The sequence below is a fragment of the Lathyrus oleraceus genome, chromosome 6 (genome assembly GCF_024323335.1).
Source record: "Lathyrus oleraceus cultivar Zhongwan6 chromosome 6, CAAS_Psat_ZW6_1.0, whole genome shotgun sequence".
Taxonomy (NCBI): Eukaryota; Viridiplantae; Streptophyta; class Magnoliopsida; order Fabales; family Fabaceae; genus Lathyrus; species Lathyrus oleraceus.
The window spans coordinates 505,647,881-505,662,941 of record NC_066584.1 but is presented as its reverse complement, the minus strand read 5'-3'; positions in this window follow the sequence as shown (position 1 = coordinate 505,662,941).

The following is a 15,061-nucleotide window of genomic DNA, read 5'->3' as shown; positions in this document are numbered from 1 at the left end:
CTTAGAAAGTGTAACAAACCTCCCATGACTTCCAGTCTTCAACCTAAAACGGATCTCAGCTTTTTCTTTAACCAAGTCTTCCACCTGGAAAGGGTAACAAACCTCCCATGACTTTCGGTCTTCAACCTGGAACATGTATCGGTTTCTTCTTTAACCAAGTCTTCCACCTAGAAAGGGTAACAAACTTCCCATGACTTCCGGTCTTCAATCTAAAACGGCCTTCACTTGCTGGAGATTTATGTTTTAACTATGATCGGGAATCGCAATAGGCTTCTCAAATAAAGAGACATCCACCTGTTAGAAAACAAGCTCATGTTAACTTTGATCTGTTGAGTCACAACAAGTTTCTCTGTCGGGGATTGACTGAAGATATTGCCACTTATTATGGAGATAAAGATTGATATTTCAGGAACAAACGAGCTTCTCAAATAAGAAGACTGCCACTTGTCGTTGAACAAATCTCAGGGAGATTGTTGAAGCGATACTTGTTAGGGAATTATATTCTTCATTCATTGAACAAGTCTTTTCTGTGGAGGAAAATAAGATCCAAAAGGTGTAAAACACACTTTCTTCGTCATCTATGTTTCTAACCTGGAGAAGTCAAAAAATGCAGTAGGGGACCAAAGTTCAATCCAGGAACGAACTGGAGAGAAGCGGTTAAACAAGACTTTACCCGACAAGGAATGAACTTGACTGGGAATTTGTTCCATCCATACAAATGAGTTGGGGAGGAAAACTGAAATACAATTCTTCTAATGAGGCACAATCTCGGTGGGTAAATAGAATATAAACTCTCATTTAGGGGGAAAGTACAACCAGGAAAATGGATTAGAGACACCAAGGACATGCGAATGAGCACTAATATGCCTTCGGCGATGCATGACAATGATCTATGAATGCAAAAATGTATGCAATGTTATGCTTATGCTGACAAAACACACACTGGATAGACTGGGAGACCAAAGTAATTAACAAACTAGATACTCGGCCAAATCTCAACTAGATGAAGACTCTGCCACAAAGCTTGTCTTTTGCATACATATTTCTCATACATGAAAATCTCAATCGTTGGATGTGTTTAAATCATTTAAGACTGGAGTTGAGAATCAACTCAACAAAAGAATTAGGAAAGTCAAATTTGACTGTGGTAGTGAATATTACGACAGATATGATGCTTTAGGTGAGCAACGTTCGGGGCCTTTTGCCAATTACATAGAGGAATGTAGAATCATCCCACAATACACCATGCCAGGATCATCTAGCGTGAATGGTGTGGCTAAAAGAAAAATCTAAACTCTTAAGGATATGATAAGGAGTATGATTTGTCATTCTATCTTGTTATAATCACTATGAGGAGAGACATTAGAGATTACAACTTACATTCTAAATAGAGTACTACCTAAGGTAACGGTCAAAAAACACTTTATGAGCTTTGGAATGGACGAAAGCCTAGACTAAAATATTTTTGCGCATGGAGATGTCCAGTTGAGGTAAGATCTTATAAACCAAATGAAAAGAAATTGGACTCCCGAATAGTGATCTACTACTTTAACATGGTACTCCAAAATCTTTTTTAAAACATTCATTACAAGTATGTTGTATGAATTGAGAGACAGACAAAATGAAATTCAGTGAAACTTCACTCAATGCAAAAAAGATGGAAATACCAAATTAATAGTATGAAAATCAACTTTAAAAAATTGTAAGGTGCAATCTTACCAGCTTTAAAAAAATTGTAACAACTAAATTATTCTCTAAATGCCACTTATAAGCATAGTAGTTCCAGACATTAGCGTAAAAGAAATGAACTAAGGTTCATAATAATGGTAGTAAAATTTGAATTTCAGCAAAGATTCATAGAAGCTCAAGATTTAGAAATCGGACAAACCTCGCACCAATCTAAGCAATCAATTTTGTGAAAGGATTACCGTCGCACAATTTTGACCCATGCGTGTCCAGAATTAGTGTGAAACCACTGAAAATCTAACATATGTTGTGAGGGGTTAAGTTCTTGAGACATTTGATTTGATAAAATATGTAGGAGTTTTACCTTAATATTTTCTTTAATAATCAAGATTTAATCTAACAAATATTTTATGAGACCTCATTTAACTATAGTTTAATCTTGAAATTTTTGAGACCTAATGCGGTAGCTCGGCTTACACGTCCTCAAAGACGACCATTTGATGTCCAATATTTGAGTAACTCTTGAAATAGTTTCCAGTCTATCTCGTGAGGGCGACGGTTACGCTTGATCCAACCAATTATAGCATGCCAAACATGTTAGAAAGATCTGATGTTGCTATAATATTAAAATTATTCCTAATCCTATCATAATTTCTTATATACCAACAAAAATTTCAATGCGTTGTTGATATCACATTCAAATCATTTATTAGAACAAATATAATTAGGAATTTGTAAACAAAAATAACTTAAAATAAGTATTTCATTAAATCTGAAAGTAATTAAATCAGTCTCTTCGGGAAGTTGTGTCAAAAAATTTATGTCTTCCAAAGCAATCGTATAATAACTCATAAATGTGTGTAACAACACAATAGAAGTCGTCTTCACCATTCCATATAACTCAATTTACGAAAACATCATTGTTTATGATTTTTTCCCTTTAGTTCATGATTGAGTGCGAAACGTATATTTGTTCTCAAAGTATGTGTGACATTCATTTGCATGCTTAGTAGGGCCTTTGGACAAGCCTCTTAAATGGAGTATTCTTGGAGTCGGTGCAAAAATGTATTATAATTATTGCTTCATTCATCTTGAAAAATAGGCATGTATGTGACTAGAAGACTCTTGTTCTCATGTGGTTAGAATATATGTCTTAAATATCTTATATCAAAATACAATATAAATTAGAAGGTAATATGCTTTATATCAAACATGTTTAAAATAAATATGTATTTAATATACTTGAGTGATTTAACTTAAATGCGGTTAATCAACACTTGAACATAAGTCGATTGCAATTCTTTTTGGATCAGTTAATGCACATTCGTCTTGCCAGAAGACTGGAGACTAATAAGATAAATTGACTTCTTTAACTAAAATCAATTTCATTCCTTGTGATTCATGGAGCCAATATAATGTGATTGAAATAATAAGAGCAAAAAATGTGATATTTTCTTATGCAAGTAATGTGCACATATTGATCTCTTATCTTTTGCCTTACTTTTCAGTGATCTTTTTGAAATCATCCATGAATCTTTCAAAAAGGATACATCCGCCTATATTGAACATGTCCTTGAAGTAAAGCTTCATACGCAATATGCACAAGAAAATGTTACATAGAATCAAAGAAACTAGACAAAAAAATGTGTTCCAACTTACAGAGAATTATTGAAATATTTTGGTCCAATTTAATGAGATTTTATACTCTTAAAGTTAACATACAAATGTCTTAAAAATTGACTAACTTTAGCAAGTGGATTAAGCACATGGTTAGATAGTAAGTTGAACATACTCGAAGCAAGTGTTCCATAAAATATGGCAATCATGACTTTTCATTTCATGCAACTTCCCATTATTGGTGTTGACACACCTTGCTAATTTAAAAGACGATTGTCATACATTCTTAATTTATTTAACCATTGGAAACCAATTTAACTTCTTGGGGAGTTAGACTACAATTAGTCCTAGGTTTTAATTATTTTTCATTTGATTGATGTTTCAACTCCAAGTCCTTCCGATTACACAAAAGTTTTAAGTCCTTTATAGCCTTCTCATTATCTTTTATTTTTACTTGGACATCCATCATTGTGACAAATACATAAAAAAGTATTCTCAATGTGCATAACATCAAGATTATATCGCAACAAAGTTCCAAAAAAAAAATACTTCTTTTTATCTAATTGTATATGTCCTTGTATCATAAAATTGTAAAAAAAAATCCATAATATGTGAATTTTTGTAGTTCACAAACTCTACTCAAAACTTCTATTTGTGACAACCGATGGTCGGTCCATATGTTATTTTTTCCCTCCTTTTTTAAAGCATTCTTATCTCTTCTAAATTCATGGCTCTTGGGTCAGAACCTACGACGATAATCAAACCACAAAACTTTCCTACCTTTTTTCAAAGTAAATGCCTCTATGTGTTCCATGCAATAGGGATATCTCATTTTACCATGCGTCCCCTAACCAGACAACATGTCATATGCTTGAAATTCGTTAATAGTTCACATCAAAGCAGTTTGTGTGGTAAATTTCAGTTTGCGAGATATGTCATAAGGTCATTCTCCATTCTACAACCTCTTAAAATCATCAATTAAAGATTGTAAATACACATCAATTTCTACTTTTGGATTCAATGGTACCGGAATGAGGAAACTTAAAAATATATAAGATTTTGTCTTGGACGTCTCAAGAGAGAGATTGTAGGGGGTACCAATATTTGACCAACAAGAATATGCAATTATTGATGCTTGCATATACGAAGTAAAACCACCATAGCATAATCCAGGTCTGACATTTTTGGGTTCTGCAACAAGATTTTTTCATGGACATATCATTCGAGGAAGACCTTTGGTCGACAAGTAAAGGCCTCACAAAGGCAATTGAGACCTTCGACCTAAACGAAAGGCGTCGAAAAAATTTCACACCCCAAATAGAATTGTTGTTTTTGAACCAAGAAGGAAATATAAATAAGTAGGCCCTTTAGCCCATATGATAAGGGCTCAAAAAGTGGGTAAGACATTCGACCTAACTTGAAAGTGTCAAGAAAAATGCATAGCTAGGATGAGTTGTTACCGTTGGACTGAGAATGACATATCATTCGAGTAAGCCCTTTGGCAGATAGGCAAATGCCTTAATAAAGTGAGTAAAACCTTCAATCTAATCTAAATATTTAGGGGATTTCTCATTCGACCCTTATATAAGCATACCACACCCTTGAAAATCCAAAATTGTCTTTCATGCATTTGGAGATGCATATCTGAGCGCACCCAAATCACAACCAAAAAGCGTTATTGTGAGACCCACCTTATTTTGAACAAAAATATGGTCCGGGGATACATCTTTGTATGGTATTTGGTGTATTTGAATATGAATCTACCAAATGTCCCCTGAAATTTTTTCAAAGCGTGGGAAATACAAAGGGGGAATTATTTTGGATATTCATCTCCAGAATCATATCAGAACAACACCAATGTCCAAAAGTTCAATTTTATGAGGCCAACTTATATTAACGTAAAATAAAAGTAAAATGAAGTTATATTAAAGTTAAAGGAAAGACAAATTCATACATTAAAAAAAAGTCAAGAAAATTCATACATAAAAATTTTCCAAAAGTACGTCTTAAAATACAAAAAAATTATACATCCCAATATAAACTATCGGGTATGTCTAACCTCCTGCCTCATCTTCCGTCTGTATGGCACGGTATTCCGTAACTCGGAAACCATGCACTTCACAAGGGACAACTGAGGATTGTTATCCTCAAAGACTCCTGACTATATTGCTTCTCTACCCATATTCGCAGCACGCCGACATACCTTTATCATGCTCTCTGTCTGCTCATCCTGAACCTCAAGTACCTCTAGGTTAGCTGACCTAGGTGGTTCTCTAAGAGTGTATGGAGATATAAGCATGTGAAATATCCCTCATAACAGGCTCAATGTACACGAGCTGGCTTTTGACAATACTCTTCTAGTTCCAGGTGACTCTAGAAATCATCCAGTATCACTTGTAGATCTCTGCAGCGCACGTCGGGGGGAGCGGAATCATAGTGAGGTCTCGGAATAATCTTAAAGTATAAAAATTGGTGCTTCACTCGCTCTAGAAAATAGGGATACATAAGAGATGCCTCACATCTTATCTAGTTGGAGTATAAGGAAATTACATCAAACTGACATGTCTAGTAGTGACCCTCGTATGGGCAGAAGCAAATGTCATATGGTACTGTTGTACCCCAAAATTTGCCCTCCCTTTTCACTTCTCATATGACTTATGACTTGAGACTCATTCATATTTCGTTCATGTGCATCATTCATTCATAATTAACACTTGGTAACAGGCATCATAGATTCAAGGTTTATGGTTGGTAAAAACAAGGGTTTTGCTTGAAGATTGTGGTATTGCACACCTTATGGGCCGAAACCCTAGTTATTGACTTTGCTCCTATGGGATCTTGTGTTTGACCTTCTGTGTAATTAACTTGACTTATGAACCCTAATTGTGGGTTCATGGTTTGAGGTGTCGCCTGTGGAGCTTTGGGCTTTGTTTGAAATCCTAATCAGGGATAGTTGGTATTCAAATGCTTTGCTGGTTTGGCTTTCTGATCTATGGTTCATAAAAACCATAGTCCTTGGCTTTGAGGTTTATGAACCCTATGGTTTGTATTGAGGTAGTGGAAACCCTGGTTGTGGTTCATGGCAATGATGCACCGCTCGAGTTGACTTCCCACCTGGCTCGAGATTCTTGGTTGATACATAGCTTTGAACTTTGACCTATTAAACCTTAATTCATGGTATTATGTGATTGATTTAAGGCATGTTTGCATTCATGTTTCATTGACCTCATGGTCTCAGGATTTGTTTGATCCGAGTCCTATTTCATTCCCACTTCATCCATTACTTTCATGGTTTTGTTAAAATGTCAAAATTCATTCATGCTTTGATTTATAGTCTCATTGATACAAGTTCATTGTCCATTTGATCAAGTCATTCCATGACCCATTAATTCAATTTCATTCATTCATTCAAAGAAAGCAAAGCCATTATGCGTCACACATGACCTCATGCATCAAAATAAAGGAAAAAAAACTCATTTTCCATGATGGAAATCGATTACCATGTTTGGGAAATCGATTTCCCTCTCCAGTAGCCAAAAAATGCATTTTTGGATGATGGAAATCGATTACCATGTTTGGGAAATCGGTTTCCCTACTCCAATAGCCAAAAAATGCATTTCTGGATGATGGAAATTGATTACCATGGTTGGGAAACCGATTTCCCCTGCTATAGTAGCCAAAAAAACGTCATTTTTCATGATGGAAATTGATTTCCATGATTGGTAAATTGACTTCTCCTAGGACAGTGGGCCAAAATACAACATTTTTCAGCAATAATGCAGTTTCCTTTGCACTCCAAACCAGCCCCAATGCTTGCATCAATACACATTGAAATCTCTACACAATTATGCAGCAACCAACCATATCATTAATGCATTGGACCAAGCTCTTAACACTTGAATTCACCAACCTTTTCAACATTTGTGAGTTACTCATAACAATCCCAAACTAATTCCAAACCACATCAAACTAACTCCAAACCACACCAAACTAACTCCAAACCTCTTCAAATTAATTCCAAACCATTTTAACTAATTCCAAGCCTCATTTAACCAATTCCAAGCCTCACAAAACTAACTCTCAAACTTCCATTTGATCCAAACCTATAACTTATATAAACACATCACTCTCGTTACACCAAAGCTCTCTCAGAATTTGATCATCACTCTCAAATTACTCATTGCAAATTCAACTTTTCTCACTTTATCTTCTCCAATTCCTCTCCCTACACCAAAGCTCAAACCATCATTGGAGTAAGCGTCACATCGAAGTTTGTTATCAATTGAGCTAAACCTCTTGTACTCAATAATCACCCCTGCATTCACATAATCAACATCAACAACAACAATTCAATTCAGAATTTTTCAGAGTTGATTCTTGAAAAGGAGGAGTTCATAGTAGAAGTAGAAGATTAAAGGTTCAAAGTAGCATACCTCTGGGTTTCTCTTCTTCATCTTCATCACCTCCAAATTTCAACAAGTTCCAAGACAACCCTCTGTCTTATAGGTCGGTGAATCTTCATCTTTGCTTATTTGCTGAATTTTTGATACCGCGTTGTAGATTATGTAGTGGAGAATCAAAACCCAAAGGTTTGATGGTTTTATTCTTCTCCACCTCCATTTAATTTCAGATTTTGTGCTTAGGGTTCTTGACTTTAATGGCTCAATTTCCATAATTAATTAATTTATGGTTAGAATGGATGAGGAATTAGGATAGAAGAGGTTGAGAGGAGTAAGAAATTGGTGTTTTTTCTTGATTCCAGACAACTCCGCCGCATCCGACGCGGTGGTGCCGGAGCTCCGGTGGTGGTTCTGTTTTGACATGAGAATTGGAAGATGATGTGTAGAGAAGAGAGTGAGTGCTGAATTTTCCCACATGTCCCTTTGCAAATTCTGTTGGGCTTAGTCATTAAGCCCAATACTTTGCTGTTTACACCCCTGTTTTGCTTAACAACATATTTGTTGAATCCAACTACACTTCTTGGTATTTGGGCTTATTTTGTTGGGCCCAAAGCCCCTTTTGCTGAATTTTGCACTCTATATTCAGGGCCTGCACCCCCATTGGCCCAACATTAATTACCATTTTAATTACCTTTAATTCCATTCTATTTTGTGTTGATATTTTTGGTAATTCTTTTTTTTAGCATTTTAATTAGGTTTAATTAGGCTTTAGATTGTTAATTAGAATTTAGGACTTTATTAGATGTTTGTATAATTTTCTAATTGATTTTTGATATAGTTTTAATTAGATTAGAAATTAGAAAATAATTAGATTTTAGTTAATTTTAGAATTTAGTTAATTCGTGAATATCAGGTTAAAATAGATTTTAGGACTTAATCAATTTGTAGGTTCTAATTAGACTTTAATTAGAAATAAATGTGTGTTCATGATTGAATATTTTTGTGAATTGATCATTTTACCCCTTAGGGGTTATTTTGTCATTTTGATCGTTTAATTGCATGTTCCCTTAGGAACTTTTTTGACATAGATTTTTAACCAAGTCTTGACTAACTATAACATGATCTCTTAGATTAGTTTGATTAATTTTAACCATTAGATTAGGTTCAAACCTAGTTTTCCAATCAAATCAAACTCATGATTCAAATTGATCAAAAGTAATTTTGATCAATTAAATCCCTTGAACTTGTATAATTCCGCAGTCTGAATTGAGTGACCAAAAGACCATTGGTCACTTAATAAGACTTTTTCCTCTAAGCTGTGGAGCTCGAAGCCTTAAGTCAGATCTTCAATCAAGGTGTCCTAAGTCATACTAAGCAGTGGAGAATACAAGCACATCAAAGGTGGCATCTTCAAGAGTTTGTCAAATCAAAGTTAGAATTGTGAGGCATGAGCCTTAAGTAATAGAGAAGGAGTGGGACTGGAGAATTCCTACCCCTATTCTGAATATCTTTGGGTATGGGACGAATTACCCAATGCTCATTGTATTCACCTTTATTCATAGACTTTAGCACAATTTAGATCATACGATTGGCAAGTCTCTCTCTCTTCACAAAACAATACAACAAACAAAAGACTATATCAACAACTTATCAATCATAATTCAAATTGTACGATACAAGCCTTAAGCAATGGAGAAGGAATGAGACTGGAGTATTCCTACCCCCATTATGAATATCTTTGGGTGTGGGGCGCTTGACCCATTTGCTTATTGTATTCACCTTCATTCATAGACTTTAGTGCAATTCGAATCAAACGATTGATAAGGTCTTCATCATCAGAAACTACAATAAAAAGTTTCTTCTCCAACAACTTAAAAGTTAGGATGATAGTTACATGCCACGAGCCTTAAGTAATAAAGAAGGAATGAGACTGGAGCTTTCATACACTCATTCTAGATATCTTTGGGTGCAAGATGTTTGGCTCGTTGCTTGTCGTATCCACCTTTACTCATAGACTTTAGTGTGATTCTTATCTGATAACTATCAAGTTTATCCCACTCTTTCATTCAATCATTTTATCATCTCATCTTGCCTCTTAAATCATCTTGCTTTCAGCCCTAGTGGGCTGAACTACAAAAGCTCTGATTTCCTTATTGCACTATAAGGATACGTAGACTGGAGAATCCAGATTCTTCGTGAGATACCTTATCTATTCCTACCATATTTATCAATCAATCATTCTTCATTCATCAATCAATACCATCTTTTTGAGATCAAATATACTTCTCCTTGGATTCCTTGTACATCCTTTTAGGACGATATAGCGGCAGTCCACCTCATCTATCGTGAGTTGTTGGGACTATGCCCAAACATTTAATTCAGTTTTTATTTTGGCTTTACCCTATAGTGGCAGCCATGCTAGCCCACGTATTGGTAAACGCCTACCTTGCTCTTCGATTCAGATTCTATCTCCTCTTGGATCCAAGATATTGTCCTTCTTTGATCTCGAACTATTTGTACCCCATCCAGTAATATATTGTTTCCTTGTACACAATAACACTTTCTCTTGGGTCCCTCCTATACCCTTTTAGGACGATATAGCGGCAGTCCATCTTGCGAATCAAGAGTTGTCTGGTTGGCACCCAGACACTTAATTCGGTCTTTGTTTTTTACTTTACCCTATAGCGGCAGCCTTGCTAGCCCATGTACTGGTAAATGCATGTTTACTCTTAGATTCCAAGTTTCATCCATTTGCGGGTTCCCTTGATACCATTTTGTTGGTATAAGTTATACTTTTCATCCCTTATCACTCTCTCTGTTCTCGTGGTTCCATGAACTACGATTGCTTTGATTTTCTCATTGCACAATGAGAATACATAGGCACGAGGATGCGAATCCTTAGTGAGCCTACTCCTAATTATTCCTCCTTTCACCTTAGGGCATCATTCATGTCTTTCATTATTCATTACCTACCTTCGATCATGAATCGTTCACCCAGTGGCATACTACTTCTTTGACATCGAAATACAGTTTTCTTTGGAATTCCATATACATCCTTTTAGGACGCCTAGCGAAAATTCCGCAGTTCTACCTAGAGTTGTATGGCCTGTACCCAGACATTTAATTCCTTCTTTTTTGGCTAAATACCCTATAGTGGCAACCATGTTAGTCCACGTATCGGTTAAAGTTGTTTCCTTCTATGGTACAATTCTCATTTCTCTTATGGATTTCAATACACTTTCACCTTTCGGTTTCAAACAATACTTCCTCAGTTACTTATTTCCAAATATTCAATTATTTGATCTTGACCACTTCATTATGTCCATCTCCATGATGCTTTCATATTCTACCTTCATTCACTCCATGTGATATACCAGTTATCTTTGAGACAAATACACTACCTCTTTATGCTCCTTCTTGCGTCCCCTTGTAAACCAAGAGATGTTTGGGACTGTGCCCAAACACCTATTTCTTCATCTTTTCGACATTACCCTATAGCGGCAGCCATGCTAGCCCACGTACTGGTAATATCCACCTTACTCTTGGGTTCATGTTTTCACCCTTGTTGGAGTTCAAAACATAATATTTGGTTCAGACCATACTTTGATCACAATTATTTTCATCTCCCACCACTAGTTCTTAGAACTACGGAGCTCTTAATTCCTCATTTCACTATGAGGATACTTAGGCAAGAGGGCCCTAATCCTCATCGAGCACTTTATCTATTTCTCTTCCTTTCCCCTTATTCTTTTACGAGTAATCCCTAGATCACGCCTATTCGAGCGAGAACAATCAAAACGGTTCCCATGGAGTACCATGGATGTTTGGGGTGTTAATACCTTCCCCTTGCATAACCGACTTCCTTACCGAGCATATCTCTTCCCCCCGGGTTTTATCGATGTTTTCTCTTTCCTTCAGAATAAATAAAGTTTGATGGCGACTCTGTTGTATATTCGAGTGTGCGATACGTTCGGGTATATTTTCGCTAGCTTCAAGTACCATACGGTCAAGAGAGACTACGAATGACTCACTAGCACCATCCCCATGTATGAAACAAAAGCGGCTACACGAGATCAACTTTATGTGTAGTAAGGCGCAACTTCAAACCCGGTGATACGATGAAAGTGGGAGATGATCCATCCCTAGAAATAGTTCATATACAATATTAATAACAATTGTAACAAATGAATTATGAAAATATTAGTAATAATAAATTATTGTAAGCAGCGTGCAACACCCCGTCATCTGCTTTGCCTTCTAAAAAGACAAGCCTCACCCAGCTTCGAGTATAGGTAGAAAAAACAGGCGCCCCGTAGTTGTACTTGTGAATCGCACTCAGGTCTGTGAAGTACTTGAGGTAGACCACATCGACATATATTACACTTTTGTCCACAATGTGCAATGTTGGTGGTGCTCAACCTGCACATCATCACCAATGACATCTAAAGCCCTTTTCACATGTTCGTTATAAAGGTTTTCCAAAAAGGTAAACAATGCATGAGCACCTCTAGTGTGAGTTGCCTCTTCCACCATCTTACTAAGGTCAACCCATAACAGGGTAACCATCAGGTCGATCCCTTCCTCTCGCCCGATCCTCTCGTGGTCCAGTAATCTCCCCCTGATGGGAAGATGCAAAAGTCATGATACTTCATCCAAAGTGATGGTCATCTCACCTATAGGTAGGTGGAAAAATGACGTCTCTGAGTGTCACCTCTCTGCAAAAGTTGCATGTGTGTTGGGGTTTATGGTCACGTATGTAGAAGAACAAAAATCGACAAGACTGAAATAACGGATAACATCAATGAACCAAGTTGTTGTGGGATGTGGCAACTCCAATATCTTCCTGTTATGGTTAATCATTTTTTTAACAACCACACTCCTATAAAAATAAAACATAAGCATCTGTATAGATTTAATTAGTTGACAACATATGTATTACAAAAGAAAAGAAATATATTTTTCCATGCCTAGCAGCATGCTCTATGTAATTTTAAAGTAAGGAGGTGTCAAGTGGCCCTCCTAGGTAAACTCTCTAACGGGGCATTCAAATTGGCTTCCTTCTGGGCTTCAGGGGCTTCAGGGTCAACATGGGCCTTAGGGATCTCAGTTTCTACTTCATCATATGTCTGAGATGCTTAAGAGGGTCGTCTACGAGAACCAGACGGCCAGGGATGCGAAGTAGATGCAATATCAAACAAGTTATCACTAACTTGTGACCTTGTGGTCCTCGACGCGACCCTCTCACGTCATACCGATGCAAATTGGGACACACACCTGAGCCTAATCGACTAGTGTTGTCTTCAGCCATTGCACACGCGTTATAAACAGAGACATACATAAACAACATGTACGGAGAAATTCACAAAATCCACAAAATCATCCAATTTTTTGACTGAGTACAATCTGGAGATGCATCTCCAAAAATAGTTCAAAGCAAATCCGGAGATGCATCTCCAGACAAACCTTCGGTGGTTGCCCATAGCAGCAAATCATTTTCTTCCTTAACAATTCCAAAAATCCTCGTTGCATGTTGTTCTAACCTACCAACTTCGTTTATACCTACCTAAAGTATCTAAAATAACCAATATATCCTAAAAAACTTACTAAAAATCAAAACATAAAAAGAAAATAAAATTTGAAAAACTTAACAAATGAAATTGATTGATGAGAAGGAGAAGCTTAGATGTTATGAGATGTTATAAAGGAGGATAAAAAGTTTCATTGATGCTTTAATGCAATGAAGATATGCTTCAATGATTGGGAGAGGCTAAGCTCAAATGAGTTTTTTTAGAGAACCTTTGAGAAAATGAAGAAGGGAGAAGAGGGAACGGTCAGGTGCGGCATATGAAAAAATTGTCTATGGAGATGCATCTTCGGACCACCAACATGACTTTTGAATAAATGGTATTTACGAAGATGCATCTTCTGACACATTTTTTACACATAAGTAAAAGGGGTGTCTCTTCAATTTAGTCTGAGAAATGACAAAAAAATAAGTGGTCCGAAGATATATCTCCGGATGCTAGGGATATTATGCATTTTTTACAGTAGTGCGGGAGCACCCATAAGAGTGGAAAGAGAATTTCCCAATAATTAATGGATTTTAATTACACAAATCTTACTACATACATCTCAACCCATGATATTTGTAGTATCTCACATTCTTCTTTGTTTAGGGTTTATCAATTTTAAAATCAACTATTTATCAACTTTGCCTTGAATAAGCTACCACATTCACTTGAGGCTTAACACAACATGCTTGATTTGCTTATAGTATATTTTTGTCTTCTACTCTTTTTGTTTTAGTTGATTTGTCTTTAGGAAGAAAATTTCCTAGTGTTATCTTAATTTTTAAAGCCAGTAACTTCTTGAGTGGAAAATTTTACGTAAATAACCAAGGTTTTCAATTTTAATATCAAAATAACCAACATTTTCACATAATTCTCAATATTACAATGTTTCAAACAAAAAAATGGATTAAAGAGGAGGCCTCAATTGAATTGGAGCCTCTTATATATATATTTTTAGCTACCTGCAGATTTACCTGTGAAAGTTTTAATTTTTTGTCTACAGATAAATTTACATGTAAATCGGCATATATATGAGGCGCCAATTAATTGGCACCTCCTCTTTAATCCACTTTTTTGCTTGAAACATGGTTATATTAGGAATTATGGTTTTTTTACTTGAAACATGGTTATATTATGAATTATATAAAAAAGTTGATTAATTTGGTATTAAAATTGAAAAACTTGATTATTTAAGTAAAATTTTCTCTCAAGTGTTTCATGTCTTCACCAATATTTGAGTTTAATAAGTTATCAAATGTTTCATTTATTTATTTTTTGTAGTGAACAATACGATACATGTGTGCTTGTATTATTGACTCCGAGAATGGTAGAAAAAGGGGTTATAGATAACTAGTTTGGAGTTATATGGTTTGTGGATTATGCTTTAATATATGGTTTGTAGATCGCTTTGTTAATGAGTTGAGTTTTGAACCTATTATGAATATGTTTAGTTTCAACAATTATAAATAGATAATTCTATCATTCTTGTGAGAACAACCTTTAAAATAACCTTTAAAATATAGTGTGAAAGACAAATAAAAGAGTTAGCATTACGGTAATTTAGAGATACAAAGATAGAAATTCTCGAAGTTCTTGAAATTTGAAAAACATCAGTTGCTCTTAAGTTCTTAGGAAAGAGCAAGAAGGAATATCACTATCACTAGCAAGAAACTTTTAAAACTCTTACAAATGATCAGATTTATATCTTCACCACTTAGCATTACTCGGTCGTTCTCGTTTAAAACTCTCGTAAAACATATTGAAAAAATTATAAATTATAAATGGAGA